The sequence below is a fragment of the Narcine bancroftii genome, chromosome 13 (genome assembly GCF_036971445.1).
Source record: "Narcine bancroftii isolate sNarBan1 chromosome 13, sNarBan1.hap1, whole genome shotgun sequence".
Lineage (NCBI taxonomy): Eukaryota > Metazoa > Chordata > Chondrichthyes > Torpediniformes > Narcinidae > Narcine > Narcine bancroftii.
The window spans coordinates 51,252,056-51,275,724 of record NC_091481.1 but is presented as its reverse complement, the minus strand read 5'-3'; the positions used below and the strand labels follow the sequence as shown (position 1 = coordinate 51,275,724).

At 42.7% G+C, this 23,669-nt stretch overlaps 1 pseudogene; it reads right to left on the bottom strand.

Moving 5' to 3' along the window:
- The window catches only part of LOC138748040 (NACHT, LRR and PYD domains-containing protein 3-like), a 78,275-nt pseudogene that overhangs the window by 10,682 nt on the left and 43,924 nt on the right, over positions 1–23,669 (bottom strand).

The following is a 23,669-nucleotide window of genomic DNA, read 5'->3' as shown; positions in this document are numbered from 1 at the left end:
CATGATATAGTTTTTCTTGCAACCAAAAACCCTTCAGGAATTAATGTCAGATTCTCCCGCCACTGAAAGTGCCATTCACTCTCAAGCTCGTGGTTTTTTAAGGAAATACAACTATTTTATACACTGTCAGTGAGGTGGGCTCTGCGGTCTTCCTCAAAGGAGGTTAATGCCCGCTGAACTGTGAGGCGCCAAGATGCACGGTTGGAGGCTATATCAGCCCACTGGCACTGGTCAATGTAGCAGGTGCTAAGAGCTTTCTTTAAGCAGTCCTTGTACCTCTTCTTTGGTGCACCTCTGTCTCAGTGTCCAGTGGAGAGCTCGCCATATAGCACTATCTTGGGAAGGCGATGGCCCTCCATTCTGGAGATGTGACCCACCCAGTGCAGTTGGATCTTCAGCAGCATGGATTCGATTCTTGTGGACTCTGCCAATTCGAGTACTTCGATGTTGGTGATGAAGTCATTCCAATGAATGTTGAAGAAATTACAGTTGGGGAAATTACATACTCATATATATAATAGTTACTTTTTATTAAGATTTTTTGTTCCTTTTTATAATGTATCTGAGGTCCTATGTGGTCCTGGGAAGGATGTCAGAGGTTTACAAAGTTGTAATATTTATTTTATAAGTTCTATGTGATTTTCTTCCATAGGTTAATTCAGCTGTCCATCTTGCTATGCGTAGTGGGGTGTCAGATGTTCAAGTGAACGTGATTTTATTTTAGCTAAAGCAAGTGCTACTATTATAAACGCTATTTGGTATTTGGTAATTTTTTATTTATTTCCAAGAAATCACCTAATAGATATAGCTGTGGATCGTACATGTCGGCCACTCCTGTTGTCCTGGATGTTTTTTTTCAGCGATATCTTGCCAAAATGGCCTCACGTTCATGCACGACCACATGGCGTGTAGAAAGGTTCCCGTCTCAGTCCCACATCTGAAATACATCCATGAAATTTCGGATTTTGATCTGTCTAACTTATGTGGGGTAAGATATAACTGGTTTTAAAATTATACTGAACCAGATATAACTTGTATTTATCATTAATGTCATGTTGTCCTTACACCAATCCAAACAGCTTCTTTCTGAAATCACCACACCCAAGTTCGACTCCCATCTTTTCTTCGACGTCTTCAACCCTGGATTTTCACTTTCACTCTGGAGAACATTGTTCATTCTTGTAAAGCTTTGGATGTATTCCCCATCACGACCGCTCATACAGTTTGATTAATATCAGGTGGGGTCAAAGTTGGTCCTTATACTTCTCTTAAGAACAACCTAATCTGGAGAAAACAGAAGTATATCCCACTGGTCACTCCATATTTATGTTTTAATTGTTCAAAGGATATAAGAATTCCTGTTGTGTAACAGTCTTTAATATATCTTATACTTTTGCATACCACAAAGTTAATATTCGATTGCTCTATTCAAAAGTAGTAACATATTTTAGCACAATGGCGCTTTTATTGACAACCCATCTTTTTTTTTCCCTATACATTCATTAATTTCTTACGATGTTCTAATCTTATGTATTAGAATGGGGTTATCCATCTTTTTCTTTAGTGTTTTGACACTCCATTTATAGATAAATTCCTTTGTTTTTCCCTCCTCCATTGGTTATATTTCCATTTGAACACAATATGGTGGGGGTGGGGGATGTGTATTGCATTCAGTGAAGAAGACTGAGAGAAATTTAGCCTGGAAGTCTAAGACTTGCAATCCCGTGGTCCAATGTCATTTTTTCCAGTGTAAATCTTGGTGCCTTATTATTCCATACGAACTGTCTCGTATGGTTGTTGTTAGGTCACAGAATTGTCAGCAATTGAACATTGGCATTGCTTGAATTTTGACGCAATTACCCCTTCCCACCAATTTAGCGGGCAAGTCTCTCCATTTCTCTATGTCTCTTTCTATCTTCCTAAAAACATATTTAAGTTGTACAGATTTTGCAAGTTGTTGTCAATTGATTTTCCAAGATATTTTCAGTTTCAGATTGTTAACCTCATTGCTATCACGTAGCAATGATTCACAATTGAGATTCGCATTTCAGCCCGATATTATGAAATTGGGACAATTTACACCTTACATCGACTGCACATGATATTGACTGCCATGATTTTCATATTATCATCTCCCTGTTCATTCACTCACAGTACAGAAAGACAAAAGCTGCCGCTGTTACCTTTTTTATAATCGGACATCCTGTTTGCGTGCACACACACCTTTGTCTTTGTTTGTGTGTGTGTGTGTGTGTGTGTGTGTGTGTGTGTGTGTGTGTGTGTGTGTGTGTGTGTGTGTGTGTGTGTGTGTGCACGCGCGCACATGCATTTGTGTGTGTGTCTGTGTGTGTGTTTGTGTGTGTGTGTGTGTGTGTGTGAGAGAGAGAGAGAGAGAGAGAGGGAGAGAGAATGAGAGAGTGAGGGAGAGGAGCAGATAGAAGAGACAATATCAGAAGACATAGAGTGAGTCAGGATGTCACTGTGAAGTCACTGAGAGAGGGAGAGTTTGAGACAGGGATGACTAGAGACAAGATCGCATTGAACGGAATAAAGATTCAGTTAGGTAATAGAAGGATAGAGAGATATAAATAGGCAGAGTGAGTGAGTGTGTGAGAGCGAGGGAGAGAGAGAATTTCACGGAGATGATGTCGCACAGAAATCAGACTGTCACACAGTAAAGAGCACTCTCACATAGGGAGACGAGAATTTCATTGAAATGACAGGTCTCAGATTGAGGGAGCTCTCAAATGGAAGAGGTGTCTCGCATCGACAAGATGTACTCACACAGAGAGATGACACTCATAGACAGGGGGAGTCTCACAGAAAGGAACAGAGAGTCTGAAACACAGATAGTGGTATATTGACAGTGAAGCGGAGTCACAGAGAGGGGAAGATTTAAAAGGAGAGTGAGACTCGTACACGCAGAGTGGTTTAACAGAGGGGGATGTGAAGCAGAGAGAAGGGAGGTAAAACAAAGATGGGGAGTCATGTCACAAAGGGTGACTTACATACAAAGAAGATCTCAATGAGAGTGAGAGAGAGATAGATAGATAGAGAGAGAGAGAGAGGGGGAGAGGGAGAAAGAGAGAGATGACTCGCAGAGTGGAAGAGGAAGTATGAGAAAAGGAAAGTCGCAGAGAGAAATGGAATATCTTGCACAACTTCACTCAGAAGTTTAATTGTCCATTGGGTAAGGGAGATGCTACGACCCACCAACTGTTGAAATTACTCTAGGCCTAGGTGCTACTAGCTGTTCGTTGAAACATCGTAAAAGGACATTAAGAAACACGGAAAAAAAAAAGACGTGATGAAGTATATTAAATTAATGACATTTATTTTCAGATCTGATAAAGTCACTAATATACTTTCCATAACAACCATCTTAAACTTACAAATTAGGGTATCCTGTGCTTTTATATGTTTAAACTGCTAGGAATTTTATTTTACTTTATTTGTATTTTATTTTATCTGTGTATTTTGTTGATGTGTATTGTGATAGAATATTTGGTAATTTTTTTGGGAGATAAATTGGCAAAATTAGAGTAGGTTACACACTTTAAAACAGATCTTATTTGAAATGCTGAAGAATTTATATTCAGTGACTTAACAGAAATATGGAGAATGCTATGCTCATTTCACAAGTAGTTGCTAATTGAAATGATGTTATGAATCGAATGGACTGGAGACTGGTTGTCTGTGTTGGACATTTTTACAAGTCTTCTAACCTCTCTGAAAAGTGCTCACTCAAAAATCATTGAGAACTTTTCCTAAATCAACAGTTTGGAGCAGGAGAATAACTCCTATTGTTTTCTGGAAATGGAGATAGTTTTGCACGTGAGAGAGAGAGAGAGAAGGACGTGTGGCTGGCAGTTGGAATCGCAGAGATGGAGAGAGACACACACAGAACTGAAACAGTGTCAGCCACGAGAAGTTTGTTGGAACTGAAACAGAAACTCTAGAGTGGCGGATGGCCGGAAGTGCTATCTTTATTATGTTTTTTCTTAGAATAAGTGGAACAGGAAGGAACTCTGTATGGCCTGGCAGACAGTAGTCATCATCTGGAGACCCCTGATGCGGCAAATTTCATCAGCAACACATTGAGGTGATAAATGGTGGTTCCTCAGTTGTGGAAATCCTGGAACAACAAATAGCCCTTTCTCTCCCTGGAAACCTAAGAGAAACTTCCTGAGCAGTAAACATTTACCTTTGAGCACCAAATTCTGCTAAACTTTAGACATGTTAAATTCTACACACAGTATAGGAATTGCCTGCATACAGTGAACTTGGAAGAATTATGTGAGTTTGAACTGTGAACCAAATAAATTTTCTTAAATTTCCACACACATCACAGACACGTGCGCTTAGAATTAGAAGGGGGTTTAGTTAAATTAGTAATGATAAGTTAAAGTTGATTCTGTTTTCATGTTTAAAGATCATTAAATATAACTTTTGTTTAATTAACCATTTGCCATGGTGAATAACTATTGCTGCTGAGTTTGGGCTCGTAACAGTATAAAAATAAAATTTCGTATCCAAGTCTTTGAATGATTTTATGTTTATTTATCACAATTGCACTTTAACAATTTTATCCAAACTCTTTTCCTATGCATTGAAATAAAATGTTGAATATTGAAAATGCAGTTAGAGATAAATTATCAGTTACCTCAAAATCTTGCATTTGTGCATCCCAGCTCCCAGATATTGGACCGCATCATACCCAATGCTGCAGTCTGCACGTCGAGATGGTTTATTGCATCGCAGAAACCAATGAGATGGGAAAGGACCGTGTAGTCAAGTAGGGTCAGTGGCAATCCCCTGAGTGACAGCTCTTCGATAGATCCCAGAGTCAGTCAACGATTCTTGGACTCAAACAGAGAGTTCAATGTGTTCATGAGACGCAATGTTTCATATTTACTCTCTGTTTTTCCACTCGGGCGTTACACACCTCCTTCACCCAGTCAATCACTCGGCATGTTTTTCATGAGGAAACTGACCAAGGAATTCCTCCAGGTTTCGAAGGGTTGTTGGGGAGGAGAAACCAACAATGAAAAGGAGAAACAACTTAAATCGTCCATCACTATTGCTGTGGGCTTCGGTGAGAACTTCCGTGATATCCTCCAGGTCTGTAGTCAAGAATTGTCCGAGTGCGGCTAAAAACTCTTGGATCGTGATGTGCGGGCAAGTGTACACCACGCCACCGGCATTATCATCTCTCTCCCATCGTTCCACCAGAAAGGAGGACAGGCATTGACAAGGCTGCAGATTGTATTATATCAAATCCCCATCTGTCAACACGATTTACTTTTCCTGCACTGCTGTGAAGGCCATCTGACCAACCCTCAGGAGCACGTCACGGGTGCTCTCGTTCTCATGACTGTGCTTTTTCAGGATGTTGTAAACATAGTAGGAATGCATTTGGGTGATGGTTCTGGGATCTCCTTGCAGTTCTTTGTTTCTTCTTGTGAAGAAGGGGTTCAGGGCCAGACTAAGTATCCAGCAGTAGGAGGGGTTGTAGTTCATAGTGTGCAGAATCTCGTTCTCCTCCATGTGTTTGAAGACGGCCGCTGCCAACGAGAGATCTTCAAAACACTTGCAGAAATATTCCTTCCGTTCCTCACCATGGTATCCCAGAATTTCAGTGCAGACAATGATATTCGATTTTCTCAACAAATGTAGCGCTGTATGCTGGGTGGTCACGAGCACCGAACATTCTAGGAGCTGCTTGTGTAGGTCTAAATTGTATACTATGTCAGACACTTCAAAAGACCACGCAGGATTTGGACACTTTGCGCACCTGTGGCTCTCCGCCTGTCATCCAAATCAATGCTGTGCTTGAATTCATCTAAGGCATCGAATATAAAGAGCAGTCCTTCCAGAATCTTCCAGATCTCTCCCAAGACATTTCGAAAGTAATCAAGTCCATAATCAAGTCCGTCAGGTTTATCCTGCCTTCTTTTGTGTTTAAATACCGGAATTCGAACGTGAGACAAATTGGAAATGTTGGTATATTTTCCTGGTGGCCCAGTTATGTAGGATCCTTTGCACCATTATGGTTTTCCAGATTCCCGGGTCTCCAGCCAGTCCTGCTGAACTCCCAAGACACATCCCATACCTGTCCTCAAATGGCTGCTCTAAAACAAATGATCTATCTGTATTCTTTCCAGTTCTCCCAGTAGATGTTTCTCTCTCAACTCCTCGTGGTCTCTTCCGCGCGCGAGCAGTTCATCTTGCACAAGCCTTCCGGGTCGAAAAGTGGAAATGACCGTGAGCTCCGTGTATTGAACAACCAGCTGGAAAACCTTAACCTTCTCACTCATCCATATCGTGTTCACACGTAGTTTCTCCGTTTGTGTCCGCAGAGCTTCCTTGCTGCCGCTGAACATCTATGGACACGAAGAAAATGGTTTTCAGTGTCGGTTCTGATGAATAAGGAAATGAATCCTGTTTGTTCTCAACGCAAGTTGGGCACAACTAGATATGCTGTTTGGCTACGCTCGGTAACACCGAGATATCGTTGTAGAATATATTTAGTGGGTAAATATTTTGCACATTCCAATTCAATTTCTTCCTTGTCAACAGAATAAACATATCAAACGAGATGAAACAATTACTCTTGAGTACAATTAACACACACACACACACACACACACACACACACACACACACACACACACACACACACACACACACATACAGTATATATATTTTCAGTCTGTATACGTTAGATCACATATAATCTTGAGATTCACTTTTCCTACGGGTGTGGCAGAATTAGCACTAATTGGTAGTGAAAAAACTCAGCACTGTGTAAACATATAAACAAATAAAATAACTGTAAACTGATAATGAATGTAAACAAATTGACTGTGAAATGCAGAGCGAACTCAAGAAGATAAATAAAGTGCACAGGTAAGACTCGTTAAAGGAGTCTCTGATTGAGCTTATCGTTGAGGAGTCTGATGGAGGAGGGGGTGCAGATGTTCTTGACCCTGGTGGTGCGAGCCTTGTTGCACTGATTCCTCTCTGCTGATTGCAGCAGGGAGAACAGAGCGTGTTTTGGGTAGTTTGGGTGTTTGATGATTGCTACTGCTCCCCAACGGAGGCGTTCCCTATAGATGTAGTAAATAGTGGGTAAAGTTGTGCCTGTGATGTTCTGGCCTGTGTCCAGAATCTTGTTGAGGGGTTTACGCTCAAGGGTTTTGATGTTCCCATAACAGACTATGATTCAGCCTGTGTCCATCACACCTCAATAAAATTTTGCCAGGGTATATGGTGTCATGCAAAACCTCCATAACCTCCTGATGAAGTAGAAGAGTTGACGTGCTTACACCATTGTGGTGTTTGGTCCAGAAAAGTTCCCCCAAGATAGTGACTCCCAAGAACCTGTATTTTCTCACAATCTCCACCTCTGATCCCCAATGATTACTGGATTATAAGCATCTGGCTTTCATATTCAGAACTCAGCATTAATCTCATTAGTTTAGGTGACCCTGAGTGCAAAGTTGTAGTTAGTGCACCACTCAGCCAGGTTTAAATCTCCCTCCTGAATGCGGACTCGTCCCCTTCTTTATACAACTCACTACCATGGTATCATGGGAAAATCTGTATATGGTGTTATTGTCGAACCAATGTGTGTGTGTGTGTGTGTGTGTGTGTGTGTGTGTGTGTGTGTGTGTGTGTGTGAGTGCACACGCACTTATGCACGTTGTTCTAAGCCAAGAGGTCCTGTTCCAGTCCCAGGTGCTATTACTGGATGTAGGACGGTCGAATTGATCTCTCTCTCTCTCTCTCTCTCTCTCTCTCTCTCTCTCTCTCTGTCTCTGTCTCCCTCTCTCTCTCTCTCTCTCTCTCTCTGTCTCCCTCTCAATCGCTCTGTCTTTCTCTCCCTCACACAGAGAGAAAGACTGTTTAACTCTCTCTGCTTGCAAAACTACATGACGTTCCTAGAACAGCAAGCTCTATTCCAGTCAGAAGGCGACTCCCAGATGGTCTTTAATCTGTTTCCTTTTTGTAAACAATAAACCATTAATGACGTCCCTTGGTGTAATGGAAGATTCTAACCTATTTTTAAACTTTTTTTCTTAATTTCCAGCTCTTGGCTCTGCAGAGATGAGAAACTTTTAAAAAAAATGCAGCTTTTGGTTCTGCAAGGCTGAGAACCTAATTGTTTTAAGACTCAACAGACGTAAGCAAAATTCCACCGAGGGGGCAGAGATGCTGTTATCTGAAGAAAGGACATCTGTGTACCGTGAACATTTAATCTTCTTTCTTGTTTTCATCACATCCTGTCAGAGACCTAGCCTTGATGTAGAATAAACCATTGTATTCAAAGAGATAAGCTGAAAATTATGTTACTAGTTAGAAACCTAGTATGCTAGCTTGCTTGGTTATCTTTATTGCTGTGCTGAGAATAGGTGCTTGGTTAAGCAGTTTTTGGGTAATATAAACCATGGTTCCGCTGCTGAAGAGAAAGACTCTCCGAGAGGTGGCAACATCTCTCAGCAAGAAGAAGAACTTCTAGGGTCCAGCCAACGTCCCGGTCAGGGGAGGTGGAGAAACTGCTACCGGCGCCATGACAACCTACTATAATTGTGCAGTCGTTGCCTCGCTTCTACAGTTGGGACCAGTCCAAGTGTTGATAAGTATAGTTGGAAAGGGCTTGCACAATGTAGTGTGAAATCAGCTTTTAAATTTGTAATAAAGATTTACATAATATGAACTGGTCTCGGTGTGTGTGTCTATTTTCTTTCGGTAGCTCAAACACTGTGACCAATCTAAAACGAACAAAATGAGAGGTATAAGTTTACCCAAGACAATTGATGCAGCGAGCAGGGTTGGTCTCAAGATGTTTCTCCGAAAGAACGAGATGAGCCCTGAGCAGTTCTTGATTCCTGGATGGACTTACAAAGACGATGGGTTTGGCATGTTGGCCAATACCCTGTCTTTGTTGGGACCACCCATTAGTTGAGATGAGAAGTTACATTCATCAAGTGCACCTCTGGGAGAGTGGGTTGCCACTCTCCTTCGAGAACTAAAATTTCCTGATAAAAAGGGGACGCTGACGGATGGTCTTTGGTTGCTGGCCACAGCCTTACGCCTCTCCGTTCAGCATGAAGCAGAATCAGTTCAAAGAGAAGTAGAATCTCAGCGCAAGAGAAAGCAATTAGAGGAAGAGCTAGAAGCCATGTGACAACGCTACTCCATGATGAGTGAAATTGTTCGTACCAGTCAGACAGAGCCAAAGAATTGGAAGATAAGCATGTCCAAACGATCTGCGTAATAATAAACACCGGCAGCAGCTCTGTGCAGATAAGGAAAGGCAAGGAGTAGAACCCGATCCATATCGTATTCGTGCCGTGATAATGAATGGTGATGATCCTGATGTAATTGAGAATTGGGATGGGGATATCTGGAATGATGACAATGGTAATAATGCAGATTCTCCTCAGCATGTGTCTAACATACTACCCTCTCCACCTGCTGTTCACGTCCGCCCCATAAGGCAGCAGACGTCTCAAACAGACAGGAGAGATGATGTAAGGGTAGAGATGGAAGGGATAGATACCCCGGTCTCTCAGGTGGACGCAGGGGAAAATACCCAAACCCCTGCTTATGCTCTATGGCCTACTCCCTCTACAGGATGGCCTCGCAATAGTTCCCTAGAGTGGGTGGAGGGCGCTGCGGGCCAAAGTGGGAACAGGGGTCAGAAGCAGTCAATGATACGTGACTTCTCTGTAAAAGAGCTGGCTGCTATTGGAGATCGATTTAGGCAAAAGGGAGGAAAAACTCTGGCAGCCTGGCTCTTGCGTGTCTGGGAACAAGGAGGGGGTAATGTATTTTTAACCCCTGAGGAATTGTTGGGATTAGGAACATTGTCTCCTGATATCAGGTTCACTGCTGACCTGCGGGGTAGAGGGAGAGAGATGGATTACTTACTTACTACTCTAGGGGACGCCCTGCTTCGAGTATCCCCATCACAAGTAGATTGGGATTTACATTTGCAGAACAATTGGAGAACCCCAGAGGAGGGCATAGCAGTAATTCGTCAACAGGCCCTGTCTTCTGCCTTGTATGCAGGGCGTTTGAGACTGTGGGTACACGGGTGGAGCCCTGATGAAGAGATATTCACGGCCGGAATGCATACCAGATTGGTTTGTTCCGCCCAACTAACTACACGGGGGATGGTTCTGTCCATAACTAGTCCCTAATTGGGGACCCCGTGACTGAGGCGGTGCATGCCTTATCTGGGCTTCAAGAATTAGAACTGGGAGGTAAAATCCACTCATGTACAGCCCAGGTTAAATCAAACAAGCAGGATGAAAAGAGAGGGGCTGGTGCTAATAACGGACCGACAAGAAAGGACCTTTTTCTAACCTTGTTTAAGTTAGGCGTATCTATAAGTGATGTTGATGGGAAACCTACTGTGGTCCTTTATGTCCTTTATAAGAGAAAAGCAGGGGAACATCATCCCCAGCTGCTGAGTCCTCATGGTCCAGTTGTGCCCTCTGCTCCCCCTGCTGCTTCTATCGAGCAGGCTTCTCCTGCTCCAGTTACTCGTGATGAGGTACAACACATGGTTAACAAGGCTCTAATGGATAATAGTGGCATGTGGGCTTGGAAGCCCCTGAACCCTACTAAACCATGAAGGTGTGGGCAGGGCTCCCGTGTCTACTCCATTGAGATAGAGCTGATACACGGGGACCCACGGCCCTACATACCATTAACAATCCATTGGGGTGGGAGTAATGACCGCCAATATTTGGCCTTGGTGGATACCGTTGCAGAGCACTCGGTGATTCCGGGTAACCCCGACCTCTGGACTGGACCGACCTTTCGAATAGAGGGGTTGGGAGGGGCGGTCACCCTGGCAAAGGAAATAAAAGTCCGTGCCATGGTGGGTGATAGCCCTTCCCCTATCTGGTTACATGCCCTTGTGGCTGCTACTGAGGAGTGTACCCTGGGTATTAATATGTTGGCCGGTAAGGCCCTAAATACTAGCCAAGGGGGATTTGCATTTGGAATTCGGACTATTACAAAAAAACTAGTAGTGGGTCAGGCTAAGTGGGATCCTGTGATGGTGCCACCCCCCATGAAACCAGTGTGCATTCCACAATATCGCCTCCCTGAAGGGCAAGAAGAGATTAGTGCCACCATTAATGCTTTGCAAGAAGGCGGGGTAGTGAGGCCCGCAATGTCGCCCTTTAATAGCCCTGTTTGGCCAATCCAGAAGCTCGAAGGATCCTGGAGAATGACAGTTGATTATCGCTTTTTGAACAAACATGCCCCACCACTTGCTTCAGCAGTTCCGGACATTGTTACCCTTATTGAAAACATTGCTACTGGGAACTCAGGAACATGGAATGCTCTCATTGATCTTGCTGCGCCTTCTTCAGTATTCTTATAGCTGCGGACTCACAGGATCAGTTCGCCTTTACCTGGAATGGGTGCCAGTATTCCTTCATTCGCCTCCCTCAGTGTTATGTACACTCTTCCACTATTTGCCACAGCCTAATTGCCCGTGACCTGGAGATGGTGCCAGTATCGCCTTCCCTCTCAATTCACCATTATATTGATGCTGTGATGATCCAAGGGGCCACGGAAGAGATGGTACAGGAAGGTTTGGAGAGTGTTCAAGATACTCTGATGCAAAGAGGGTGGGCCATTAACCCCGCCAAGGTACAGGGCCCGTCCCAGACAGTTATTTTCCTTGGAATTCAGTAGCATGCTGGAGAACAAGTGGTTCCCGATAAAGTTCGCAATAAAATCGCAGACTTGGACACTCCTACTAACAAACAAGAGACCCAGCGTTTCCTGGTGTTATTGGGATACTGGCGACGCCATATTCCACACTTGGCATTGCTTTTACGTCCTCTGTATAAGGTTACCCGAAGGAAAACAGACTTTGTATGGGGTGACGATCAGGAAAAGGCATTCCAGTCCGCCAAGCAGGCTATTCTTCAGGCGCTGCCCATTGCTCCCCGCATTCCAGATACCCCCTACGAACTACAGGTCTCTGTTACTGATGATGTGGCCTGCTGGAGCCTCTGGCAGAAACAAGAGGGTCGCCGAGTCCAGCTGGGATTCTGGTCACGTACCATGCCTGAGGCTGCCACTCGTTATTCTGCCTTTGAACAACAGTTACTAGCCTGTTACTGGGCCCTGCTAGTGACTGAAAGAATGACACGTAATGCAGATGTTCAATTGAGACCTGCACTTCCAATAATGAATTGGGTTCTGGCTAATGATGCTAATCTAAAGATCGGGCGGGGGGGCAGCAGTCTTCTATTGTTAAATGGAAGTGGTATATTCAGAGTCGTGTAACCAGAGTGCCTGAAGGGGTGGGCCACATACACGAACAGGTGGCTGATCTTCCATCTTGTCATGAGGAAGTTGAACCTGCCTTGCCCCTTCCTTTATCCCCTTCACCAGTTCATTGGGGTAAACCATATGATTTGCTCACCCCAGCAGAACAAGAGGATGCCTGGTTTACTGATGGTAGCAGCCAGTGGGTGCAAGGAAAACAAAAGTGGAAGGCAGTGGCTTACCATCACAAGTCAGGAACTCACTTATCAGAGGAGAGGGATGGTGGCTCCAGTCAGAATGCTGAGTTGAAGGCAGTCACTTTACCACTAGATCACCATGATCACCCTCTTCGTCTGTTGACTGATTCCTGGGCTGTGGCTAATGGACTTGTAGTATGGATGCCTGATTGGCAAAAGAATGACTGGATGATACATGACTGCCCAGTGTGGGGAAAAGAGTTGTGGCAGCTGTTGTGGGATGCTTCCCACCACCGTGAGATAACTGTGTATCACGTTGATGCCCATACTAATGTTGCGACTAACATGGCACAACATAATGCAGTTGCAGATCAGCTTGCTACCATCAGCCGTGCTGATACCGTCCCCCTGGCTCGATGGGCACATGAACAGAGTGGTCATTTGGGGGAGAAGGGATCAGCTATGTGGGCCGAAACACATGCTTTACCTGTCCATCAGGATGATGTCCGCATGGTCGTGCGTACATGTCCAGAATGTCAACTTGTGAAGCCCCGTGTCGTTCCTCCTGGTCCTGATGGTCGAATAAAACGGGGTGCTCGCCCAGCTGCGGTTTGGCAAATTGATTACATAGTTCCCATGCCAGACTGTATGGGTAAACGTTACGTCCTAGTAATGGTTGACACCTTTTCGGGCCTGGTTTTTGCCTTTCCCACCAAGTCAGCTGACCAAGCTAGTACTATCCAAGGACTAAATCATTTAATTTCTCGTTATGATGTTCCAGAGGAGATTCAGTCTGATAATGGCTCGCACTTCTCCGGGAAGGCAATCTGTGATTGGGCAAATGACAATGGTATCTTATGGGTTCACCATATTCCTTATTACCCATAGGCCGCTGGATTAGTTGAACGAATGAATGGCTTACTGAAGGAACAAATTCATTTCTTAACACCACTGGGAACCCTGAAGGGGTGGTGTCATGCGCTGCAGCAGGCAGTCGACAATTTAAATCATCGCCCTTTAAAAGGAGGTACACCTTTCCACCGACTTCTTCACGCTTATGAACTACAGCCTATTCCAGAGTAAAACAATCATTGCCCCCCACTCCTGAACTAGAGAATGTCGGACAAAAGGTATGGGTAGCACCATCAGGTAGTGGCCCTCCTGTCAAAGGAGAAATAGTGACACCTGCCCAGGGAAACACTCAGTGGGTAGCTATTGACGGACAGGATGATTTAGTCTGTTTAAACACTGAACGCTTACGGTATCGTGAGTGACATGTGTCAGGCTTCTTTGTTCCAGGTTCTCCGTTTTAGCTCCTGGTGATCTGGCTTAACAGCTGCTTTGGTGCCAACAATTGGATTTGTAATAACGACGACGTTCCGAGTGAGTTGCCCATGGGAGACACAGTCTGGTGCATTACATCAAGGAAGTCCTCAGTCACCCGCCTCAAGTGCAGCTTATATGGATATGGTATTGTTCAGGATGTTTCAAAATCTGTTTGTGAGATCCAATGTCTGTGTATTGTGGCCAACAAGGATAGTTTGAGCCTTGGTTGGAATACTTTTTCATGGTTAGCTGGTACATTCGGGGGGTTGGGCCACCATATTCTCCATTGGTTGCTCGCTTTATTGCTTATTTTTGTGATTATTGTAGTTTTGATTTCTCTTTTACGCTCTTTTTGTACTCAAACGCTTGTCAAGTCTCGTGTCTGACAAGGGGTGGAATGTAATGGAAGATTTTAACCTATTTTTTAACCTTTTTTTCTTAATTTCCAGCTCTTGGCTCTGCAGAGCTGAGAACCTTTTTTAAAAAAAAAACTTGCAGCTTTGGGTTCTGCAAGGCTGAGAACCTAATTGTTTTTAGACTCAGCAGATGTAAGCAAAATTCCACCGAGGGGCCAGAGATGCTGTTATCTGAAGAAAGGATATCTGTGTATCGAGAACATTTAATCTTCCTGCTCGTTTTGGTCACAGACAGTCGGAGACCTAGCCTTGATGTAGAATAAACCACTGTATTCAAAATGATAAGGTCAAAATTATGTTACTAGTTAGAAACCTAGTATGCTAGCTTGCTTGGTTATCTTTCTTGCTGTGCTGGGAATAGGTGCTTGGGTAAGCAGTTTTTAGGTAATATAAACCATGCTCCCGCTGCTGAAGAGAGGGACTCTCCGAGAGGTGGCAACATCTCTCAGCAAGAAGAAGAAGAATTTCTAGGGTCCAGCCAACGTCCCAGTCAGGGGAGGTGGAGAAACTGCTACCGGTGCCCTGACAACCTACTACAAGTGTGCAGTCGTTGCCTTGCTTCGGCAGTTGGGACCAGTCCAAGCGTTGATAAGTATAGTTGGGAAGGTCTTGCATGTAGTAGTGTGAAATCAGCTTTTCAATTTGAAATATACATTTGTATAATCTGAACTGTGTGTCTATTTTCTTTCGGTAGGTCAAACACTGTGACCAATCTGAAACGAACAAAATGAGAGGTATAAGTTTACCCAAGACACTTGGGCACTCTCCAAACTTGCAAAAGCGGTGGGCCGATATGTCTTGCATTAGCAGAGCTCCATATTTGAAATAATATCTGTTTTAAAGAGTTTGTATGTGACCTAGTCTAACAAAGCTTCCCCAAGGTAATAGTGTACAATGTAATAGTGTACATACGCATAGTCACACATACACACACACACACACACACACACACACACACACACACACACACACACACACACACACACACACACACACACACACACAAACAAACAAACACGCACACACATATTGTAATGGAATATTTGGGAGATAATTGGTAAAATTGGAGTAGTTTACACACACACACACACACTTTAAAACAGATCTTATTTGAAATACTGCAGAATTCAGATTCAATGGACTTTACAGAAACTATGTAGAATCCTCTGCACATTTCACAAGTAGGTTCTAATTGAATTTCATAAAATGAATATACTATTGTTTTGTATTGGAGACACTCTGGCTATTTGCAAATATCTTTATTACTCACAAAAAAGTCACACCTGGGTTTTGTTTCCTCAAAGCAACAGATAGCAGCAGAAGGATAACTCCTGTTGTTTTCTGAAGAACGTGGGGTTTTTGTAAGCGAGAGGGTCACATGGCTTTCTGGCAGTATCAGTTGGAGAGAGAGAGAGAGACAGAGAGACAGAGAGACAGAGAGAGACAGAGAGAGACAGAGAGAGACAGCGAGAGACAGAGAGAGGTGAAACAAGCTCTCTCGGCTAGTGTGTGTGACACTGAAAGCAGCTGAACAATGGAAGCTAGGGAGATTGTTGGAACTGAAAAAAAGCTCCAGGAAAGTGGATGGCTAGAAGTGTTATCTGTCTGATGTTTCTCTTGGAATAAGTGGAACAGAAAGAAAATATGTGTAGCTTATAATAAAGAGGTTATCATCTCTAGAACCCTGATCGAGCAAATTTCGTCAGCAAGTCATTTAGGTGATTAAAGCCAGTAGCTCAGTTGTGGAAATTCTGGAATGACCAATCTCTCTCTGCAAACCCTACGAGAACCATCCTGAGGGATAACCATTTAACTTTTGCGCACCAAAGCCTGGTGAACTTTATACATGTTAAATTCGATGTACAATATAAGAATTGCCTGCAAGCAGAGAACTTGGAAGAATGAGAAGTGAGATTGAACTGCGAAGCAAAGAACCTTTCTTATATTTACACACATTCCCGTGCGCCTAGAATTAGAAGGGGGTTAAGTTGGGTTTGGTTAAGTTAATAGAGATAAGTTCAAGTTTGATGTTGTTTTCATGTTTAAAGATAATTAAAAATAACTTTTGATTAAGTAACTACTTGTCTTGGTGAATGACTATTGTTGCTTGGTTTGGGGTCCTATGTGCTCGTAACTATATAGTGTTCTAACTTCATTTATATTTGAGTGGGACTGTCACTTAAGCTTCCCACTGAAAAACATTGAAGATTGTGGGTTGGTAGGCTTGGAACGAGTGCATAATTTTTGATATTTATGGAGAGAGCGAGGAAGTGCCACTGGACCTCTGGTGTAGAGACCATGTGACTAACATATTATAGAAACTATGCTGTTCGATATTGGTCCATTTTGACTCAGCAGCACGGCAGAAGCAGCTCTTTGAGGAATACTGTGCTGAATTGGTTTCGTGTCGGCAATGGAAAGTCCCCTTTGAAGGGGACCTGCTCAATCCCATCGAGACCATAGTGACGGACAGATGACTTCAAAAGTGTTCTGGAAGCTTTGTGAGAATTACTAGCTCCGATTCCTCTACGACAAGAAAAAGAGGACTTTTGATGACCGCTTGCTGACAGGATATTTAGCTGGAAACACTTCGACAAGGATTTCGTGACTTTAAGACTGTCTGTCGCCCGGTCTCTCTCGCCTACTTTGTGATGACCTCTGTGCAAAAAAATAAATAAATCTGCATGTTTACACTGGATTTCTGACACTGAAACCTTGAACCAACGTTCAGGAATCATTCCTGAATTGTAATGCTATTCCACGCACAAACATAGCCATACTCACATAGTTGGTGCAAGTTTGGTGCTTAAATTTTGATTATTCATATAAGGTGTTTAATTATTGCTAATTAATAATAAAACATATAAACATAACATTTTGTTGTTTAATTTCTATTGCTGCTGTCTTAGGATGTAACATAATTAAGGGCACATCTAGGATCACTGGAAATTGGGGGCAGTGTGATCGGTTCATTTTCAATTTGAATGATAAGAATTTTTGAGCTAATTTAAAGGCTTTTGTGTGGACCGACAGTAGTGAAGGGCCTTGAGAAGTTAGTGGGATGGCTAACTTTTGCAGATTCGCAGAGGGTTAATAGAATGAGTTATTGACTATTGCACAAAATTTGGAATTGGTGGTGGTCAAACAATCAATGAAGAAGGCCACAGATCTGAAAAGTTATAGGAGACTATTATGTAATTAAAGAGACATTTGGAGAGGTAGAGATAAAACAATTTTATTCAAGTGAATCCTGTGAGTTGAGGTCATAAATAAAACAAATCGAGTTGGAAAAGCTTACATTGGAGTTTGAGAGAAAAGCCTGAGGCAGAAGAAGAAGAGAAGCAAAGGCAGTTCGAGCTAGAATTAGAAACACTGAGACCTGCAGATGAATAAAATCAGTTTGTGTTACGATTCTAAATAATAGAAGGGAGAAAGCCAAGAAAAAAAAACACAATTTGAGAAAGAAATGGAAATTTAGCAGGGTTTGCTGAATTTGCGGATCAATATGCTTTACATTTGTGCCACGTGCATTCATACAGAGGGTTAAATATGTGCCAACTCAACCCTTCCAAAGGGATAATGTGGAATATCAACATAAATTAGAAAACAAATTGGGAAATGATCTTGCAGAGCGTAAAATTGTCCCTGTGATAAGATTAATTGCCAAACCAGTAATTTATGAAATAAAGAGCGAATCGAATATATATCCAGTCGGTGCAGCGACACAATTTCTAAAACAAAGCTTGGCAGAGCTCATGGTTGGGACCAGAGTTCTGGTGTTAAACACAAGAGTAAGGATTTGTCATCGACCCGAGCGTAAGGCTCTCCCTGAGTCGGAAAGTAAGAAAATGCCAACTGGATATTATTTTACATAAGTGCTGCTAATGAGGAACTGAAGACCACTTGATATTCCTGCCAATGAAGAATAGGTAATTGTTCATAAGTTTGTTGTTCTGACAGATTAATCTTGGCAAATAGCACAACCCTGGGTGTTCATCTTTGTTTGAAAATAAATATGTTGTGACATTTTTCCGGACAAATCACACTTCTCAGGATGTGTGGAAACCTAATCGGACTCCCCCAGTATCCCCTTTAAAACTAATTCGTGCTTTTGGAAAACCATTTACTAAAGTAATTGTGGATTGAATTCGCCCATTTCACAAGATAAAACGTTGGAATCAGTATTTATCAACTGTCATGTGTACAATGTCTAGATGTCTTGAAGCAATACTACTTAAAATATTAATGCCAGAACTGTGTTAAGAGCTCTGTGAGATTTTACACTTTAGTTGGTTTGGATAAAGAGATCCAATCAGACCAGGGTCCCACAAACGCACTGTATTACTCCCGCGCCCGCCTTCTTCATCATATTACAATGTTCTAGTCGGTTATATTTGTGAGTTTTTCTCCTGGAGTTATGGATTATTATCCGCTTGGCATCTTTCAAATGATTTGGGATTTAATGCAATGATCGACGACGGCATTGCAGACTTTATTTGTCCCTCTCAAGGAAAAATAAGTGTCTCCGTCATGTGCCCTAGGTTCTCAGGACCTGTAACATGGGCTCATGCACTGGGCTGCAGATGTGCGTCTTCAATGGCTTGAGTTGACTTATCCAAGGGGGTCCGTCTTTAGTCTGACAGGCTAAACAGGCAGATAAAGACAGATAATCAGATTCTCAAGCTTGGGATTTCCATTAGGTCACTTACCTCTTAATTGGTTGGTAAATTCAGATAAACCTCGCTCTTTAGCAAAATGCACCAAGAGTCCGATACCTGTTTAAAAAGATGAGATTGCAGTCAGTTCTGAGTGCCATTAGAAACAGCATAGAAAACAGTCCATTCGGCCCTTCTAGTCTGTGATTAAACACCATCCCGCTAGTCCCACCGATCTGCACACATTCCACTCCCACCAGACTGCTCCCATCCATGTCTCTATCCAGTTTATGTTTAAAATGTAATAGTGAGACTGTATTTATCACACTTTACAGATCATTTTACACTCCCACCACTCTCTGAGTGAAGAAGTGCCCTTAATGTTCCCCTAAACTATTCCCTTTTCACCCACGTCCTTTCCTATTTATCTCCCCGAATCTGTGGAAAGAGTCTACTCGCATTTTGTGAATAATTTTGTAAAGCATAAAACATCCCCTCATTCTTTTGTGATCCAAGGAAAAAATTCCTAAACTTTTATTCTTTCCCTGCAACTCAACTCCCTTACACCCAACTCTTTCAATTTTACCAATATCCTTAAGTGACCGGAAATGCACAGAAAACACCAAGGTTGGCTTCACCAGTATCTTATACAACCTCATTATAACATCCCAATTCCAGTACTCAATACTTTGACTTTTGAAGGCCAAGATGCCAAAAGCTTTTCTTACAACCCTGTGTACCGGTAACACTACTTTCGGGGAATTATGTATCTGAATTCCCAGACCCTTGTGTTTTTCTGCATGGCTCAGTGGCTAACCATTCCACGCAACCATGTGTATATCCTAACTTGCTTTTCCCTTCCACAATGCAACACCTCACACTTGTCTGCATTAAATCCAATTTGCCGATTCTTGTCCCATCATTTGAGTTCGTCCACATCCCTCTGCAAGCATTGAAAGCCTTCCTGGCTGTCCACAAAACCGCCAAACTAATGACATCTGTAAACATGCTGATCAACTTTAACACATAATCACCATGATCATTTATATAGACAACAAGCACAATGGTCCCAGCACCAATCCCTGAGGCACAGCAGTAATCACAAGTCACCACTCTGGGAGGCCATTATTCACTACTATTCTGTGTTTTCTTCCATTTGGCCTATTTTGATTCCAATTTGCATCTTCACCATGGATATTAGTCTCTGAACCTTCTACATTAACCTCACTAGTGGACCTTTTCAAAGGGCTTACTAATGGCCATGTAGAAAACATCCACTGCTTTTCCTTCATCTACTGTCTTGGTGACCTCCTCGACAAATCCTAAGATTTGTCAAACACAACCTACCAGTCACAAAGCAATGCTTATTATCCTTAACGAGCTCTTGGCTGTGTAAATCCAAACTCCCAGAACACCCTCCAATAATTTAATGACGTCACGCTCACAGACCTGTAATTTCATGGTTTATTTTGGAGCCTTTCAGAAACACCGGAACCAGTTGAACTACCTTGGAATAGGTGAAACAGAAAGGAACTCTGTGAAGACCTGAAGGAAAGAGGTTATCATCTGGAGAACCTTGATGGGGAACATTTCTTCAGAGAGACATTGAGGTGAATAATGGACGTCCATCTGTTGTGGACATCCTGGAAAAACAAATCTCTTTCTGAAAACTGTCAAGAGCCTTCGTGAGTCGTAACAATTTACCTTTCGAGCACCAAGGCCAGGTGAACTTTATAAATGTTAAATTCTGTGAACTGTATAAAAATTGCCTGCAACCAGTGAACTTGGAAGAATGGGAACTGCAATTGGACTGTGAACCAAATAATTTTTTTTCTAAACTTTATTTATTAATGTTAACATATGAAAAAAGTAAGTAATTCACGTACAAAAAAAAAATACAAAATAAAGTAATACAAGTATAAAGTAACATAGTTAATACAATACCAATCCCGGCATCTCCCCCAACTAAAAACTAAGACTAAAATAAACTATTTTTAACCCCTAAACGCCCCTCCCCACCCCCACAATAAAGAGTGAAGAATTAATACTATTAGTACAATTTAAAAAAAAAATATATATCTTAAAAAAAGATCGATATATATAAATATAACAAAAAATTATTAATTAAGTATTAATTATTAATCCAAAAAAATTTATTATATAAGAATATATATGAAAAAACAAATACAAAAATAACTTAAACGAAAAAAAACCATGAATTTAGTGGCTGAAGCATTCCATCAGAGATTTGTATAAACATCAAAGCAACTCGAGCAAAGTTGTCTGTCAAAAGGAAGAACTTAACTTTTCTGAGCGTAATGAAGACTTACACGCTGCCTATCTTTTTACTGTCACTCGAATGCACAAACAGACATGAAAACAACTGGGAAACGCTGATTCATGGCAGGATCATGCAGGATAAGTTTGGCCACAACCTCGTCTCTCTTCTGCCTCAGACAGTGGCCCGAAGACCAGCACAACTTTCTTCAAGTACAATTTGTTTTCAACAGCTATTTAGATGTTGAACCTTTACCTGCAACTCCCACATCCCACCATTGTTGCACTTAGAATTGACTGCTCCAATACCACAGAAGGACATGTGACACAGTATATAGATGTGTTTGGGAGATAGGTCGGGAGGTATGTTAGACCAGGTCACACACAAACACTTAAAAACACAGAATCTTTGCAAGAGGTTTGCAGAATGCTTGGAGACTTCAATGACGGACTGCTATCTCCAAAAGTAGCAGTCTATTTGCAAATGCGATTTGTCTGAAAAACGGTTGGAAGAGCATGTGATGTTTGCAGGCAGAGGGAGAACAGCTGTGCTCTCAGAGTAGGAGGGAGTGTGAGAGAGAACAGACACAGACTTCGGTTCCAGAGGGACAAGATGACAAGCTTTGGAAGACGGCGTAGTCAAAGGTGAGGACTGGCTGTCTGGTTGCAAAGTCGCACCTTTTTGTACTTTGGATAAATCTGAATATTATCTGTCGTTTTCGTCGTTTATGTCTACTTTCTAATTCTAATTATGCAAGTTATTTTATATTTTTCGAAATTCATGTTCGGATGGAGCAAGTAAAAGGTCGGTGTTAAGTGCACATTGTCAATTTATATGGTAATAAATTCAATATAATTCAAATATTTAATCATATCAATGCTTTCTATTATCTCTCATCTTTCTATGCTCAAAAAGGAAAAGCCCCAACTCTGATAATCGTGACTTACAAGACTTTGTTTCTAATCCAGGAAAAATGCTGCTAAATCTACTCTTCTCCCTCTACATAGCTTCAATATCCTTCTTATAATGGGGTGATTGGGATTGAACACAATGCTTCAAGTGTGGTCTCACCAGATATTTGTAACTTCACAACTTTACCTTTCGACTCTTGAACTCAAACCCCTGAATGATAGCCTTCTAAATGATTACTGGGAAGGAAAGTGGGGCTGAGTTGGAGAATGGATAAGGTCATGATCAAATGGTGGAGTGAAATAAATGGGCCGAATACCTACTTTGTTGTATCTATTGGACTTTTGATCTTCTACACTAGTTGAGCTAAGAGGCCATTTTACTTCTATGACACCTTTATAACTCTGAAACGAATGACATTTTGTAATGAGTATAATAAAAGGCTTGTTTCTTCTCTGGACAGGACGGCTTTGTAAGGTGAGCCTGGTGGGCAGCTCGCTTCTTTGCCAGCAGCTCCTGCACGAAAACCAACAAGGTCGGGTCAGATACAGCAATGAGCTCTCTGAACCCTTCTCCATTAACAATGGCGTGAAGCAAGGCTGTGTTCTCGCACCAACCCTCTTTTCAATCTTCTTCAGCATGATGCTGAACCAAGCCATGAAAGACCCCAACAATGAAGACGCTGTTTACATCCGGTACCGCACGGATGGCAGTCTCTTCAGTCTGAGGCGCCTGCAAGCTCACACCAAGACACAAGAGAAACTTGTCCGTGAACTACTCTTTGCAGACGATGCCGCTTTAGTTGCCCATTCAGAGCCAGCTCTTCAGCGCTTGACGTCCTGCTTTGCGGAAACTGCCAAAATGTTTGGCCTGGAAGTCAGCCTGAAGAAATCTGAGGTCCTCCATCAGCCAGCTCCCCACCATGACTACCAGCCCCCCCACATCTCCATCGGGCACACAAAACTCAAAACGGTCAACCAGTTTACCTATCTCGGCTGCACCATTTCATCAGATGCAAGGATCGACAATGAGATAGACAACAGACTCGCCAAGGCAAATAGCGCCTTTGGAAGACTACACAAAAGAGTCTGGAAAAACAACCAACTGAAAAACCTCACAAAGATAAACGTATACAGAGCCGTTGTCATACCCACACTCCTGTTCGGCTCCGAATCATGGGTCCTCTACCGGCACCACCTACGGCTCCTAGAACGCTTCCACCAGCGTTGTCTCCGCTCCATCCTCAACATCCATTGGAGCGCTTACATCCCTAACGTCGAAGTACTCGAGATGGCAGAGGTCGACAGCATCGAGTCCACGCTGCTGAAGATCCAGCTGCGCTGGATGGGTCACATCTCCAGAATGGAGGACCATCGCCTTCCCAAGATCGTGTTATATGGCGAGCTCTCCACTGGCCACCGTGACAGAGGTGCACCAAAGAAAAGGTACAAGGACTGCCTAAAGAAATCTCTTGGTGCCTGCCACATTGACCACCGCCAGTGGGCTGATAACGCCTCAAACCGTGCATCTTGGCGCCTCACAGTTTGGCGGGCAGCAACCTCCTTTGAAGAAGACCGCAGAGCCC